This window comes from Lampris incognitus, chromosome 4, assembly GCF_029633865.1.
Source record: "Lampris incognitus isolate fLamInc1 chromosome 4, fLamInc1.hap2, whole genome shotgun sequence".
NCBI classification, from domain to species: Eukaryota; Metazoa; Chordata; class Actinopteri; order Lampriformes; family Lampridae; genus Lampris; species Lampris incognitus.
In genome coordinates this window covers 762,859-777,748 of record NC_079214.1, presented here as the reverse complement: position 1 = coordinate 777,748, position 14,890 = coordinate 762,859, and the positions used below count along the sequence as shown (strand labels likewise).

At 44.9% G+C, this 14,890-nt stretch overlaps 1 protein-coding gene across 5 annotated transcripts in view; it reads right to left on the bottom strand.

The window, feature by feature from the left end:
• celf1 (cugbp, Elav-like family member 1) overlaps positions 1 to 14,890 on the bottom strand; it is a 315,470-nt gene that overhangs the window by 289,647 nt on the left and 10,933 nt on the right. The window contains exon 1 of one of the 5 annotated variants that reach the window (XM_056279258.1): positions 6,783 to 6,909. The exons of the other annotated variants lie outside the window; for them this stretch is intronic. The gene's annotated coding sequence lies outside the window, so the exon portion shown is untranslated. Of the gene's footprint in view, positions 1 to 6,782; positions 6,910 to 14,890 lie in introns of those variants that run through there. 5 annotated transcript variants of the gene reach the window in all.

Below are 14,890 nucleotides of genomic sequence, written 5' to 3'. Positions count from 1 at the left end.
AAGTGTGGGACTCAGAACCGCACACGGTTTGTCGACATCACCAAACTGGCAAGTTCACTTGGAGACAGCATCTGTGACAGCCTAATTGGCTTACATGCCTTCACAGGCTGCGACACTGTCAGTGCATTCGCTGGTCGAGGGAAGCTGAATGCCCTGAAGATAGTGAGAAAGCACACTTCCTGCCAAGAGACTTTTAGTCAACTGGGACAGACATGGAATGTGAGTGATGAGCTGTTCCAGAAAATTGAGCAGTTCACCTGTCGGATGTATGTTGCTAATAGCAGCACTGCTGAGGTGAACAAACTGCGTTACCAGCTCTTCTGCACCAAAAGGGGAGAGGTTGAGTCCAGCCAGCTGCCACCATGTAGAGACTGTCTCTTTATGCATGTTCAACGAGCCAACTATCAGGCAGCAATATGGAAGTGCTGTCTGCAGGCTAACCCTGTGGTGCCAAGCCCTACTGAGTATGGATGGACAGACGATGAAGGCAAGCTGGCCATTTACTGGATGCGCTCCCCACCTGCACCAGATGTGGTCTTGGAAATGCTAACATGCAAGTGTGTGCATTCATGCAAAATGCCAAGCTGCATGTGCCTGTCAAATGGACTTCCATGCACAGACATGTGCAGGTTACAGACCTGCAGTAACCAAAAACAGCAGGATGGTCCAGAACTGGACTTTGAACTTGGGGAGTCAGATGATGAGAGAAACGAGCAGTTTGATGAATGACAGTGTGATGATTCTGATGGTATTACTGTGGTAGTAGTCTATTGATGCACAGGATGTTGATTCTGGACTTGGTTACCCAGAGCTTGATAACAATAATGTAACCATATTCACATATACCCATTACCCTACCCATTACCATTACATATACCCACTAATGATATGGGATTACATGTATCATTGACTAAGTATATGTAAATGTCAATGTTGTTTAAAATATTAAAATAGTTCATTACCTCACTATGGTATTCCTTTTTATCATGTATTTTGATTGTGTATTTAAACAAATGTATAGAGACCAGTTTGTGACCTAACTGGCTTTGGTCTAGTTCTCATTTAAGGCTCACAATCACCTCACACAATGAAATAGTATGGATATATTATACATTTTCTGAATCTTTATAGTCCTGTGAGTATTCCAGTTTTTGTGTTTTGTGTCCCTGATATTCCTAGATGCCACAGGGCTAAAAGAAAGTATATAGTTTAGGCGAAAATTGCAGAAAGATGTGTTATTGACGGGTTGAAGAGCTCAAGTGACCTCTATATTTGTGAGAAATATCCACAACAGGGCTTGAATGAAAGCTAAGAAGGTCCCCTTTAAAATGATACCAAAGACAATATTATAGAACATTGAAAAATGTCCTGACCATGAGGCTAAACCAGGATATGCACCAGCGTCTAAAATGCAATTTAGTTTAGCGGGTGGTTAACTTCATGAGCTGATAACTGTGATACAGCTGCCACTCAGGAATGGTTATCATACCAAAATATCATCTACAGACATGGATCCTTTCAAAAATTATAAGTAAGTTTTGCCACCTTGAGTGTACCGAAATATCGTCTGGCCCATGGACTAACAGGGCCGGGACAGACTACAATGGACAGTTAATTCTCATCTTATCATCTGTTGTGTGTGCATAAGCGCATACAACAGTCAGAGCCTTCCCCCCAGCGACTCACCGTTGTATAGACGCAACCATCTCCTTCTCCGGAGAAAACTCCAACACAGCGGCACTCAACCGGGGACTTGTGAGTATCCCCACACCTGCCTGGTGCCTGTCACCTTGGCCAACTCCAGAAAAGTAGAGTCCAGCCCCTCTCTAGGAATTTGGTACCAGAGCCCATGCTATGTGTGGAGCTGAGCCCAACTATATCTAGTTGGTACTGCTCCACCTCCCGCACCAGCTCAGGCTCCTTTCCTGCCAGAGAGGTGACATTCCACATCCAGAGGACCAGTCTGCTATGCCCGAAGTCGGCACACCCCGGTCCCTGCCTTTGCCTGCCACCCGGACCTGCATTGCACCCTACCCCAATGCTCATCCCCGCAGGTGGTGGGTCCACGGGGGGAACAGAATCTTAACGGACTTAACAGACAGTTAAATCTGCAGAGAAAATCATTGGTGCCAACCTGCCCTCCATTCAGGACTTATACACCTCCAGACCCAGGAAACAGGCAGGCAACATCACTGCATCACACCCTGGTCACAATCTGTTCCAACTCCTCCCCTCTGGCAGGCGCTACAGAGCACTCTACCCTAAAACCAGATATAACGGTTCTTTCCACGGGCTGTCATTCAAATTAACACTTAACACTGTCAAACAAATCCAACCATTTTGTATATACAGTACTGTACACTGTAAGTATACTGGTAAGCTCTGTCATGTCCATCTATACCTCAACTATACCTCAGGTCCAGATATACCTCAGCACCAAATCCCCTCACAATCCACCCCTCCCTCACATCGACTCCTGTCTGTCTACAGTTAAAGTCTGGATGCAGCAAAACCTCCTCAAACTCAAGTGACAAAACTGAACTCCTCTTCATTGGCTCCAAGTCCACTCTCAGCCAAATCAACAACCTTGCACTCACCATCGATGGCACTACTGTCTCCCCTTCCCCCCAGGCACGCAACCTTGGTGTGATCCTTGAGCCCAGCCTCTCCCTTGAGCCACATATCCGCCAAATGGTCAAATCCTCCTTCTACCACCTTCGCAACATTGCAAAAATAAGATCCTCTCTCACACGCCCTGCTGCTGAGATACTGATCCATGCCTTCATCTCCTCCCGCCTTGATTACTGCAACTCACTCTTCTATGGTATCAGTGCTAGCTCTATCAAAAGACTCCAATTGGTCCAGAACGCATCCGCCCGACTTTTAACTTTCACCAAATGCTGGCACCACATCACCCCAGTCCTAAAAGACCTCCATTGGCTACCCATCTCCCACCGGATCAATTACAAATTCCCGGTTCTTACTTATAAAGCCCTTCACAAACTGGCTCCCTCATACCTCACCGATCTCCTGTCCCCCTACCAACCCTCTCGGTCCCTCAGATCCACCTCAGCCTCCCTTCTCTCTACCCCCAGGTCCAACCTCCGCGGCTCTCGTGACCGAGCCTTCTCCAGAGCAGCTCCCAGGCTCTGGAACTCACTTCCCCAAATCATTAGAGACTCAGAATCCCTCCCACACTTCCAATCCCGTCTCAAGACACACCTTTTCTCCACTGCCTTCTCGTGCCCCCTCGTCCGCTCATACACCCCTGGTCTGGCGCAGGCTGGGGACTGAGCGCTTGACCTGCATCTGTGATTTATGATGTTTGTTTTTCTTTCCCTTTATATCTGTCCAAGTGGGAGAGTACTGCTGGCATCATCTGTGGCTGCCGCTTCTCCCTCTCGCAGCCCCCCTTCCCATCCACCCCTGTACGTCTGTGTTATGTTCATCTGTCGTCTTGTTTCACTCCATTTATTGTACAGCGACTATGAGTACTAGAAAAGCGCTATATAAGATTATAGTTTTCATACCAAAACTATTACTGTCACCGAATTCACTTCTAAGAAAATTTGTGGTGAGAAATCAACCATGCAGATTTCCAATATTTGTCCTTTTTTGGAAAGTAATGCCAAATTGAAAATTTGCGCTGCCTTTTTCAGAGCTAAGAAGCCCCGCTGGCTCGGGGTATTCTGCAATACCAGCAAGTCCCTCTCATCTCAAACTGCATTGAGCCATCTACATACTGCAATTTCAGATTGTACTTCCAAGTTTAACTTGTCAAACACGTACTTCCCAAGAACACCAATTCGTACTATTAGTATTGAGAAAGGCCAACAGTGTTCCTGGCAGGCATAGATCTACATGATTCACATGGATGGCACATTCTTTACTCATCATCATCATCAGGTCGTGTATCCTCGGATGACTCTGACCCTCTCACGCCACCTGTCTCTATCCTCAAGCCTCAGCGTTTCTGGTTTTTACCGATTTTCACCAAAAAAAATACCCAGATTTTTTAAAAGGAGCAGATCGGTTTAAACTGATTTTCACCCGGATTTCATGTTTCCACGGTTGTTCCTGTTCATGTGAGGTTATGTAACAGTGTCCTCTTGTGGCGAAATTCGGCATGCTGGATGGCTTTGAAAAATAAAAACCAAAAATGCTGAGCCTCGTCTATCCTGCACAGCAGCTGGAACATCCTCAGATGTCTGTGAATGTTCTCATTCATCCAGGTCATGGTTATCCAAAGGAGTTGAATCAAGTGCAACTGGACTTGGTATATATCCGTGAAGACGTTTCGCCTCTCATCCAAGAGGCTTCCTCAATTCGTGCCTTTCTGACTAGACCAAGCTAGTCTGACTGGCTGGTGATGAGACTCAGAATTTATCCTCTTGGAGTCGTTATCAGAGCTATAGATGTCCATGGATCTCTGTGTCCCGATGTTGGACATCCTGTGTTGTCAACAAGTTGATTGATGTAATTTCTTGCAAGCCTTCCCACATATGTCTTTCCACGTTTGGGTGACCAAAGCAGAGTGTCGCTTGCAAATTCTCCTTGCTCCTCCAGCAATGACCAGCAAATCGAACCCTCCGTTCGTTTACTCAAAATGGCGAATCTTACCAAAAGAAGACGAGTTGGCAGCTCTGATTTCATAGTGTGATAAACAGCTCAGAGTGGCTCAGAATCGATGCCAAGAAAGTGTTAGGACACTAACTGATGGGTAACATAAAAGGTAAAATGTTACATGTCAGTTGTAAGTACTGTAAATATTGCCAAAGAATTTGGCAAGTAGGGCTGCAACTAAATTATTTTCATAACTGATTATCGAAAATAACTGATTAATCATGTATTCTGCTAAAAAGTCACTTAAGAATCAATCAAGTTGCATTTTATATAGCGTTTTTCTAGCTGCAACAGCCACTCAAAGCACTTTACATTTCTGGTCAAATCTGAATTTTAGACACCTGTTACAACAGACCACAAGCCGTTTAAGTTTCCAGAGTTCAAAGTGATGTCTTAAAACTGTTTACTCAGTCTGGCCAACACCCAAAACAAAAAACCTCAGTATTAATTTCATAATGATATAAATCAGAGGAAGGCAAGCAAAACTGAGCATTTATGAAACTGAAACCAATAAATGTCCGTTATTTTTATTTGACAAATGACTCAAATGATTGACTACCAAATTGTAATCATTTCATTTTTTAATCAATCGACTTATCGACTAATCGTATCAGCAAAATTGACAAGCACAACAGATGCTTTTAGGCAAGGAAGATAAATACAATTTTACTGTGCATCTAAGCAACAGGTTTACATACAGAACATGTGAATCAGCATTTCCAGTAGATGGATGGCTATAGATGGCTTTTGACTGATAAAAACACAAGCCAGTAAATAAAACTGTTGTCAGTAAAAATGTCTTGAAGAAAAATATGTTAAAAACTATGCCTTTTACGTATGCATTTCATTCATTTATTTATCTCCCTCCCCCCTTTTCTCTCCAATTGTATCTGGCCAATTACCCTACTCTTCTGAGCTGTCCCCGTCACAGCTCCACCCCCTCTGCCGATCCCAGGAGGGTTGCAGACTACCATGTCTCCTCCAATATACGTGGAATCGCCAGCCACTTCTTTTCACCTGACATTTGTTTCTTTTTTTACTGTTTGTTTGGCTCTACAGTTGTTATTTGGCACTAAAATCCAGGAACTGCCTCCAAAATCCTGACCATACTATCCCGATCATACTATCTGCTGACTATACTCCACTAAGCCAAGTATCTTATCGCTGTTTGGATTATGCTCCACTCCTTGCTCACTTGTTGCTCTGCCTGGCCTAGGTCTGCCGCCCTCCCTCGCTGCCGCCTGCCGCTTCTGCCTACCTGCTGCCCTGCTCTTGCTTGCCGCTCTCCCTGACTGTTGCCAGCCCACCTCCGACTAAGGTCAAGCTCTTCCTTTTCCCCTCCCGGCTTCCTTGGCCGACTTACACACACTCACAGGCTTGAACTTGAACTGAACTGAACTATCTTACATGGCCTACCAAACGTTCACTGTGTTGCCCTTTCCCCCTCCCTGCTTTCCGGCTGACATAGCCTACACACATACTCACTCACTCGCTCGTACAAACATGCACGCAAACATACGGGATTGAACTTGAACTGAATAACCTCATATTGCGAACATTCGAACAGGCACATTTCTGGAAATGAATTTCCCTCTTGTGCTGGTTATTGCGCTCTCGCTCTGGGACTATGGGCAAACCGACCTCCGACGGGAGAGTGTACCGGGAAGGTGCACTCTCCACCGGTCGTACCCAGTGCGATTACTAGCACTTCGCCTAAACTGTGTGAGCAGATGCCGGGCAATTCTCACGGAGATTTTGACTCGGGGACTGAGTTGCTCCGCCTCCAGAGTCTCTCTGTTTTAAAAAGCTGTTTTATGATTTCTGAGAATTCTCTCGCTCATTTTGTTAACATGTTACACTCACAGCCAAACCCTGGCCCTGCTGATGCTGACATCAATACTTGTTATACATTACATTAGTCATTTAGCCGACGCTTCTATCCAAAGCGACTTACAATAAGTGCATTTAACATAGGAAATCAGGAGAACTACAAGTCATCAGAGGTCATAAGTGCATCGTCTCTCTAAACAAGCATCTAAGAGCAAAACCAGTGTTAAAGTACAAGCGCAAGAAAGATTTTTTTTTTTTAAATGAGTGAATACAATAAGTGCTAAGAGCAAGTAACAGGGTAGCAGTTCTTGAAGAGGTGAGTTTCCAACCTGCGCTGAAAGATGGGCAGCAACTCCGCTGTCCTGACATCTGTGGGGAGTCCATTCCACCACTGTGGGCCCAGGACAAAAAAAGAGCCGTGACCGGGTCGATCGGCAGCAGGGGCCTCTGCGCGACAGACCAACCAGGCGTCCCGAGGCAGCAGAGAGAAGTGGTCGGGTGGGGGTGTAGGGCTTGACCATGGCTTGGCGATAGGAAAGAGCTGTTCCTTTCACTGCCCTGTAGGCTAGCACCAGAGTCTTAAACTGGATGCAAGCAGCTACTGGGAGCCAGTGTAGGGACATGAGAAGGGGAGTTGTATGGGGGAACTTGGGACGGTTAAACACCAGACGAGCTGCAGCTTTCTGAACAAGCTCCAGAGGTCTGATGGCCGACGCCGGGGTGCCAGCAAGGAGGGAGTTGCCGTAGTCCAGCCGGGAGATGACCAGAGCCTTGATGAGCACCTGTGCCATCTCGTCAGTGAGGAATGGACGAATCCTCCTGATGTTATAGAGGAGAAATCTGCAGGAGTGAGCAACCGATGCAACGTTTGCAGCAAACGACAGTTGGTTGTCCAGGATCACATCCAGATTCCTCGCAGTCCGAGTTGGCGTCACCACGGTGTTGTCAATGGTGATGGCTATGTCTCGGTGCAGGCAACCTTTACCCGGGAGGAACATCAGCTCTCCACTTGAAGCTCCAGCCTGAGCTTCAAGTGGTGTGTCGCCATCCACTCGGAGATGCCAGTCAAGGACGCAGCAATGCTTGTCTCTACTTGTGTGTCAGAGGGAGGAAAGGACAAGATCAGCTGGGTGTCATCAGCATAACAATGATAAGAGAAGTCATGCGAGCAAATAACAGAACCCAGGGATGTCGTGTACAGGGAGCAAAGGAAAGGACCCAGAACCGAACCTTGTATAACGCCTGTAGTCAGTCTGCGAGGCTCCGACACAGATCCCCTCCATGTCACCTGGTAGGAGCGACCTGTCAGGTAGGATGCAAACATTGAGAGTGCAGAGCCTGTGACACCCAGCCCCTCGAGGGTAGAAAGGAGGATCTGGTGGTTCACTGTGTCGAACGCAGCTGACAGGTCCAGGAGTATCAGGAGAGAGGAGAGAGAGAGTTTGCTCTCGCAGCATGCAGCAATTTTGTCACTGCAAGGAGGGCCGTCTCTGTCGAGTGACCCACCTTGAAGCTAGGCTTGCAACGGTTTTCGGTTTAAAACTGAACCGTACGGTCCGCCCTGTACGGTTCAATCCACCCTTATGGACCGTCGGTTTTCGGTTTTTGCAGTTAAAATGTGCGTGAATAGTTGACAGGCGTTTCTTATTGCCGGAGAATGGATTTTTCACTGTGTGCCTGTGTGCAGGCAGGCTGAGACAGCCTGCTGCAGAAAAAACCCCGCCCCACGAGTAAATATCCAGTCACTGTTAGCCCCCCACCCCCCACCCTCCTTGTAACTGGAGCTGACAGTCGAGTTGAAAAGACGGCGGTAGCTCGCCGAAGCAGAAAAAAATGTCATGGCGAGTGGAGGAGTAGAGAGAGAAAAGTTTGAAGTACCGTCTTCATACAAATCTGCGGACATTTCGGGTTTGCTGTTGAATACAACAATGAAGGAGACAAAACAGTGGACAGAAATAACACTGTGTGCTGCAAGCATTGCTTGACCCGTGTCCCGTACTACACAAGTGGAAACACTTCCAATATGAGCCAGCATCTCCGCCGTCACCACCCAGATGTCTCGCTCTCTGGAAGCAGGACAGGTGCACAGGTAACCGCACCAGTGAACAAAACAACCATCTATCGGAGATGCTTTCCAACAAACCTATAGCGCCAACTCAGAGAAACACAAAAAATAACCCGTGCAGTGGAGGTGCTCATCGCTAAAGCCGTTTTCGGTGGTTGGAGATGTGGGCTTTCGTCAGCTAATGCATACGCTCAATCCGCGCTACGTTATTCCCTCCCGAACTTATTTCACCAACAATGTAATTCAAAACTGAACTGAACTGAAACCGTGACCCAAAAACCGAGGTACAAACCGAACCGTGGGCTAACTGAACCGTTGCACCCCTACTTGAAGCCAGACTGGTTGGGGTCCAGGAGGCTGCTCTGGTGGAGGTATAAAGAAACCTGGTTAAAGACAGCACGTTCAAGAGTTTTGGACAGAAAGGGCAGAAGGGAAACCAGTCTGTAGTTTTTGACGTCAGAGGGGTTAAGTGATGGTTTAACCCCACTGACGTCCAGCTGATTTTAAATGTAGGTCTGGTCTGGGTATTATTCACCTAAATGTTCGGAGCTTAATCTCAAAATTGGATATGGTAAAGGTTTGGATAAATTCAACTGACGCTGATGTTGTTGTACTATCTGAAACTTGGCTATCGAAGTCTGTTCTTGACAAGGATATTTGTATTCATGGCTATAATGTGTTTCGCTTTCATTATCCCAAAAAAGGTGGTGGTGTTGCTATCTACATCAAATGCAAATTCAATGTTAAGTTAGTGCTCTCAGAATCATTGCGTAAACAACTTGAGTTCCTGGCCCTAAATCTTGAAGTTTCTAAGTATCACCATGTCATGATGGTTGGGTGTTATAGACCTCCATCTGCAATTAGTAATTCTTTATCTACACTTGTTAACTTGCTGCCTAAGGTGCACTACAATGAGATTGTTGTGGTTGGTGATTTAAACTGGGACTGGTTGTTGCCGGTGTCCGATGCATTTAAAGCAGAATGTGATTCTTTGAATCTGACACAAATACTCTCCTACAAGACCAAATCCCAAATGTCCCGAGAAATCATCCCTCATTGATCTAGTCCTAACTAATGCCCCCTATAAGTACTCTGCTATCGGTGTCTTCCCAAATGATGTGAGTGATCACTGTGTGATAGCTGCAATCAGAGATACTATGGTCCCTAAGTGTAAACCTCATTTTGTCCAAAGACGCAATATGAAGATGTTTGTTGAGCAGGGTTTTCTACATGATTTATCTCATGTTGACTGGAACAGAATTGTCCTTACTGATGATGTTAAAATGGCCTGGACATTTTTCCATGATAGTTTTATGGATATTTTTAAACAAACATGCCCCTATTCGTAAATTTAGCTCTCAAGCCTGCTTCATGAACAAAATGTGGCCTGGGCAAAAACAAGAAAGTCAGGTACTGAGGCTGACTGGCTTCTTTTTAGACAGCTGAGAAACAAATTTACTTCTCTCTTTAGAAAATCCAAAGTTGATTTTTATCTATCCGTCACTACTGAAAACTTGAATGATCCAAGGAATTTTTGGAAAGCTGTTAAATCCTTATCTGCTGCTTGTGATAATTCAACTGACCTTCCTTCATGTATAATCAAAAATGATGTGGCTGTCTCTCATAAGTTTGAAATGTTGAATTGTTTTAATGAGCATTTTATTTCATCGGGTTTCTTGTTTAATGTTGACACCCTTTTTACTAAGGAATCTGTCATTGATGACAATACCTTGGTTGTTGACCACACTTTTAGTTTTGCTCCTTTTACTGTGGCTGAGGTCCACAAAGCCTTAAAACAACTGAACCCTGGAAAACCGGCTGGTCCGGATCATTTGGATCCTGTTTTTTTTTTTTTAAATTAGCAGCAGATATTATCGCTGAACCTTTGACCCATCTTTTTAATCTCACCTTGGTTACAAATGTAATCCCTAAGGTTTGGAAGGCTGCCTATGTTTTACCCCTTTTAAAAGGAGGGGATCCAACCGTGCTAAATAATTACAGACCAATTTCAAAACTTTCTGTAGTATCCAAAGTATTGGAATCCCTAGTTAGTGAACAGGTGACAGAGTATATACACCGAATCAATACTATCCAATCATCAGTCAGGGATCAGGAAGAAGCATAGCACCGTTACCATGAAAGTTGCAAATGACATCAGAAGTGTGTTGGATAAAAAGCAACACTGTGTGTCTCTTTTTATTGACTTGTCCAAAGCCTTTGATAGCGTGGATCACAATATTCTGATACATTGACTTGTTAATACTGGCTTCTCTGAACAGACTGTAGATTGGTTTATCAATTACCTTACGGATAGGACCCAGGCTACCCCGTTTGAGGGGCTTACTTCTGAAGTCCAAACAGACTTTAAGGGGGTCCCTCAGGGTTCTGTCCTGGGTCCACTTTTATTTACTGTGTACATAAACTGCTTTGGAGAAAATGTTCAAAACTCATCTTTTCATTTTTATGTACTAGATGATAGTTATTTATTGTTATGTGGCTATGCTCAGCAAAGCTTTTGAGTATCTGCAAAATGCTTTTAATAGGAGTGCAAGCTCAGCTTTATCAACTGAATCTTGTCTTGAATGCTGAAAAAAACAAATTTATGGTGTTTTCAAACACTAGGAAGTTAGAATTAAATCAGAGCATTGTTACTAATCAAGGTAAACAAATTGAGGCAGTCTCCACCTACAAATACTTGGGATTTTTAATTGATGACCACCTTACTTTTAAGCCCCATATACAGAGTCTGGTGAAAAAGTTGAAATTTAAGTTAGGTTTTTGTTTTAGGAACAAGTCTTGTTTTTCTCTCAATGTCAGGCGAGGACTAGTTGAAGCAACATTCTTGCCTGTTCTTGACTATGGTGACTTACTGTACATGAACGCATCAGCCCATTGTCTCCATATGTTAGACAATGTGTATCATGAAGCATTATGGTTTGTTACAAAACTGTAGAGCCCTCACTCATCACTGTGTCCTTTACTCCAAAGTCAATTGGCCTGCTCTATCAACACGGCGACTTAGTCACTGTTGTGTTTTTATCTATAAGGCCATTCTGGGTACCCTCTCCTGTTATTTATCCATCTTTCTGTCCATAAAACATGGCACTTACGGTCTCAGGGCACCTTGCAAATGACTGTTCCTAAAGTTCGGACAGAGCTGGGCAAGAAGGCCTTTATGTTTTCTGCACCGTCTGCCTGGAATAGCCCACAGAATAGACTTAAACTCCAGGACTTGGTTACTCTATCCGAATTTAAAGGTATGGTTAGGTCTATGGAATCTGAGTCTATTGGAAATTGTAAATGTTTCAACTGATAATAGGTTTGTATCTTTTCCCTTCATTTTTATGCTATTTTGCACTTTGAGCTATTCTAATGTCTTCATATGTGTGTGTGCTGAAACTGATATACTGCTGCCATTCTTGGCCAGGTCTCTCTTGTAAAAGAGATTTTAATCTCAATGGGACTAACCTGGTTAAATAAAGATAAATGAAATGAAATAACAGTGAGAAGTTTCACCAGGGGGACGTAGCACGTGGGAGGATCAAGCTATTACCCCCAGTTACCCCTCCCCCCTGAACAGGCGTCCCGACCAACCAGAGGAGGTGCTAATGCAGTGACCAGGACACACACCCAGATCTGGCTTCCCACCCACAGACATAACCAATTGTCTCTGTAGGGACACCCGACCAAGCCGGAGGTAACACAGGGATTCGAACTAGCGATCCTCATGTTGGTAGGCAACGGAATAGACCGCCACGCTACCACGCTTGTATTTTATAAAATGATGCCATTCAATTTGTACTTTTATTTATGTGCTCCAGTTAAGTCAAATAGAGTACTTGGTGATGATGCAGTGTCTATGATAACTGCATTCCAAGGAAATAATGGAAAACATTTCAGCACAGCTTGCGAGTTCTTAATATGAGACTTTGGCAAAGTGTGCCCTAACTGGGCAAAATTGGCCAAGATGTCTTAATTTTTCCCACTTCCAGTGTGTCAATTGAGAGGGCATTCTCTTTTCAAAACAGAATAAAAACAGCCTCCAAGGAGTTTGAAAGTCTGGCTTTTTCAGCAACTGCAGATTACTTTGACAAGGGCAAAGGTCCAACACAAAACAAAGAAGGCACAAGCTCACAGTGTGTTCATTTTTTAGGGGTCCAAGCAGTGAAACTGCTGGAGCCCTATTGTTTTTGTTCTCATTGCAAATTCCACCTACTAGTGAGGGACATAAATGACAACCATTGACCTCAAGGTGGCGCTGGAAGAATACGTTTTCACAGTTATCTCAATTATATCAATTAAAATTCTTTCATCATTTCAACCTCGAGTCATCTACATCTTTGCTCTATTGACCGGCGCTAAAAACGACAAATTTTGCAACCTTTTCATCGCATCTCATCTCATCATCAGCCGCTTCTCCGGGGTCAGTTCATGGTGGCAGGAAGCCACGTAGGGCACTCCAGACATCCCTCTCCCGAGCAACACCCTCCAGCTCCTCCTGGGGGATCCCAAGGTGTTTCCAGGCCAGATTGGACATGTAGTCCCCCAGCAAGTTCTGAGTCTGCCCTGGGGTCTCTTCACAGTTGGACGTGCCTGGAAAACCTCCAAAGGAAGGCACCCAGGAGGCATCCTAATCAGATGCCCTTACCACCTCAACTGGCTCCTTTTGATACGAAGGAGCAGTGGCTCTATTGCAAGCTCCCTCCGGATGTCCAAGATCCTCACCCTATCTCTAAGGCTGAGCCCAGACACTCCACGGATGAAAATCATTTCAGCCTCTTGTATCCATGACCTCACCCTTTCGGTCACTACCCAAAGTTTTGACCATAGGCGAGGGTTGTAACAAAGATTGACTGGTAAATTGAGAGCTCTGCCTTCTGGCTCAACTCCCTCTTCACCACAACAGTCTGGTACAACATCCACATTACTGCTGATGCTGCACCAATCTGCCTGTCAATCTCCTGCTTCATCCTAACCTCACTCGTGAACAAGAACCCGAGATACTTGAACTCCTTCACTTGAGGCAGCAACTGATCCCCAACCTGGAGGGAGCAACCCACCATTTTCTGGTAGAGAACCACTGCATCAGACTTGGAGGTGCTGACTCTCATCCCGGCTATTTCACACTCAGCTGCAAACCGCCTCAGTGTGCACTGGAGGTCACGTTCTGATGAAACCAACAAAACCACATCATCTGCGAAGAGCTGAGATGCAATTCTGAGGTTCCCAAAATGGACACACTCCTCACCTTTGCTGCGCCTTGAGATCCTGTCCATGAATATCACAAACAGAATCCGAGACAAGGGACAACCTTGGCGGAGTCCGACACCTAATAAAAATGTGTTTGACTTTATGCTGAAAATACAGACACAGCTCCCACTTTGGTTATACAAGGACCAGATGGCTTGTAGCAACTTCCCCGTCACCCCATACTCCTGCAACATTTTCTCCATTTTCTTAAAAACCTTGTGTCGTTAGAAACTACTGCACCAATCATTACAAAACTTATTCACAATCATCTATTGACGTCACTGATTTTAATTTGTTAAAAGAAATCTCAATATGTCATTCCGTTTCATTTATACAAGCCAATTTTTATCAAAATAGCTAATTTTCAAAATGTCTTTGAGGCTCTGATGTCCTATCCAGGGACACTACCTAGCCATTAGTTCAGATTTGTGGACGACACCTGGCTTAAAATTAAATCTCAGGACACACCCCATTTCATCGACCACATTAACTCTGTGGACAACCACATCAAGTTCTACCGGGAGGACGTGAAAAATGACAGGTTAGCCTTCTTAGACTGTGAAATTGCAACTGGTGATTACATTACAGTCATTTAGTTGACACTTTTATCCAAAGTGACTTACAATAAGTGCATTTAACATACGAAATCAGGAGAACTACTAGTCACCAGAGGTCATAAGTGCATCGTCTCTCTAAACAAGCATCTAAGAGCAAAACCAGTGTTAAAGTAAAAGCGCAAGAAAGATCTTTTTTTAAATGAGTGAATACAATAAGTGCTAAAAACAAGTAACAGGGTAGTAGTTCTTGAGGAGGTGAGTTTTCAAACTGCGCTGAAAGATGGGCAGCGACTCCGCTGTCATGACATCAGTGGGGAGTTCATTCCAACACTGTGGGGCCAGGACAGAAAAGAGCCGCGATCGAGTCGACTGGCAGCAGGGGCCTATGAGCAACGGAGCAACCGGGTGTCCCGAGGCAGCAGAGCGAAGTGGTCAGGCGGGGATATAGGACTTGACCATGTCCTGGAGATAAGAAGGAGCTGTTCCTTTCACTGCCCTGTAGGCTAGCACCAGAGTCTTAAACTGGATGCGAGCAGCTACTGGGAGCCAGTAGTAAAAGTGATGG